Raw genomic sequence first — 3,048 nt, 5'->3', positions numbered from 1 at the left:
CGTGTGTTTCAGTTTCATTTGTCGTCGTTCTTTTGCTTATTTCATTGTTATTATTCTTAGTATCATTTTCACAGAAAAAAAACTCTTATGTGAAAAATAAAATGAAAACATGAAAAATACATAAAAGCAAATCTACAAACGTATGACCTATTATGCGGATATTTTATCACAGGTGTATATAGACTGTAAGGTGTGGCAGCAACCTAATGCAATACACAGACTGTTAGAAATAATCTCTCGAGGTGAAGATTATCAAGTACAGTATGTCTTAGGAACTTAAAATCTTCATGGTGATATGAATATTAATTGTAGTATTTATATCTATTATTATTATCATTAAATTATTGTTATGTAATTCTTCAATCATATCTATATCAATTACGTAAATGAAATGCGATTTTAATTAAGAGTCTACTATGACACATCCAGATCTAATGTCATGTAATTCTATCATGACGCAGGACAAATCTATTGCGCTATAGGAAATCTAGAAGGGCCTAGAAGGGATGCAATAATGCATACGTGGAAGTTGGAAAAAAGTGACGTCATTTAAGATGAGTCTTGATTCAGAGTTTGTTAGTAAATAGTGGGTTCTTTGTGAAGAATCATTTTAGGGACCTTCTATGATATTATGTACACCTTAAGAGTTCTTTTATTAAAACGATCCTTATGAGAGCATTTTGAGGTTCACAGAAGGGGGGGGGGGTTATACTGTAAAGACGAGTTTTGAAGTGTACACACACTTCGAGGCAGACAACTTGATTTATACTGTAAAGACGAGTTTTGAAGTGCACACACACTTCGAGGCATTGAAAGTTAAGTTTCCCTTCAGCTACTGATACCTCTGTTCTCTTGTGAAACTCTGATCTCTATGATATTTTAATTTGATTTGTATACTACAGTCAGCCCTCCTTATTCCTGAGGCTAGGTAACAGAGAAAGGCACGAAGATTGAGAATCCGTGAATGCTTGGTGCCCTAAGGTGGGTTAACTCCTGTTCTATCAACTCACTGCTCATTCCCTACAGGCAGTTCACTAACACAATAGGTAACCCACTGTTTTGTTTTCATTTGGTTTCTATTACAATGTGAGTATTGTTGTGGATGTTGCATCTTGCATGTGGATGACTTCAGAACAACGACTGGAGAGTTAATGACAGCGAAAAGGTAACGGTGTCCTTGTGACATGGGTAAGGGGGCAACCACGCCAATTTGAATGTTGACATAAGTCGCCAAGGTTAAGGTAAAGTGCTCACACCCGAATCCATGTGTTGATGCACTTTTGATGGACACCCAAATACACTGCCTGAACTTCACTGTTGAAGGTCTATGAGCTGATGCTCACTTGTTTCAGTACCATCCCGACGGTTATGTCACTGGCATCAGTTGAGAGTGGGAGGGTTGCTGTTGGCATGGGAAAGGCGAGGGCCGTAGCCGTTGATGGGACTTTCTTTGCATTGAGGAAGGCCACCTCCTGAAGGAGGCCCCCACTTCAGGTTTCTTCCATATCCCTTGAGAGAATCATTGGGGAGAAAGCAAGAGTGTTGTCAATGGCAGGCAAGAACCAGTGATAGTACCCCATCATGCCTTAATTTCTGCAGTGCTTAGACAGTCGAAGGTGTGGGGGAATTTCTGTACTACTGATACTTCTCAGGGAGGGGGTGAACGCCCTCCGAAGTGAGGAGATGACCCAAAAATACCCCCTTCTCAGCCCAAAGGTACACTTACCATACCTGCTTACAAGATCATTCTACTGCTTAAATTCCCAGTAATTGGCGGAGATAAATTTAACGTTTGAATGTGATTTTACGTAGATGATGAAATAAACTCCATAACATACGTGTAATTCTTTACGATTTAGAAAGGAAAACTGTCTACAAAACCTAACCCTAGTTGAAAAAAAAATATTCCATTGAATAATGAGACACACGAAAAACCTCCTTATACAAACTAATCTCTAAAGAAAACTATGCAACTTCCGACAAGTCCTTCGTATAATCAATCGTCTGATGAGACAACTCGGTTGAGCGAAAAATAACTCGGGAGTCAAGACAGTTAATTAATTTCGGATCTGCGTCACCTGTTACATGCGAAGTTACGAGACAGACAGTGTTGACTGCATCAATATTTGAGATGTCGCTCCAGGATCAAAGCAAACTGAGATGAAAAAATCATGCAAACTCTACAGTAGAGTTTTGGGTTATAACTCGTAACCCCACGAAGAGCTTAGAGCTGGAACGAATACATCGACCTCTGGAAAGAGTTTTTGTAACGATTTGAAGGCAAATCTCTTGGAGATATATTCAAGCTAATGGACTATCCAAACAGGTTTTATTAATGCGATGAATATTCAGAGAAAGACAGTGTTCAAACACTTCTGTGACTTGCTGATGGTTTAGCCTGAAGTGAAGCAGCTTGTTTCAAATTATATATATATATATATATATATATATATATATATATATATATATATATATATATATATATATATATATATATATATATATATATATATATATATATTCACATATATATATATGTATATATATACACATATATGTAAATATATATGTATATATATACATATATATACATATATATATATATATATATATTATATATATATACACATATATATATATGAGCGCGCGCGCCCGAAAGAGAGAGAGAGAGAGAGAGAGAGAGAGAGAGAGAGAGAGAGAGAGAGAGAGAGAGAGAGAGAGAATTCACATTTTATTTGTGTTTTCAAACACATTACAGCAAATTTATAATGATGATCTCCTCTATACTGCATAATAAAAAACAACTGTCTGGCTATATATATATATATATATATATATATATATATATATATATATATATATATATATTTATATATAGATATATATTTATATATGTATGTATATATATATATATATAATTTTTTCAGGCACGTTCAGTTCTCTCCATCCCTCTGGTAAGGGTGAGGGAGTAGTCATATCTAGGTGAGAAGAGTTGCGTGTGTGCATATCAACCGAAATATATAGTCCTTTTTGACGGGTCACATATAT

This window comes from Palaemon carinicauda, chromosome 28 (genome assembly GCF_036898095.1).
Source record: "Palaemon carinicauda isolate YSFRI2023 chromosome 28, ASM3689809v2, whole genome shotgun sequence".
NCBI classification, from domain to species: Eukaryota; Metazoa; Arthropoda; class Malacostraca; order Decapoda; family Palaemonidae; genus Palaemon; species Palaemon carinicauda.
Note: the sequence above shows the minus strand (reverse complement) of the source record.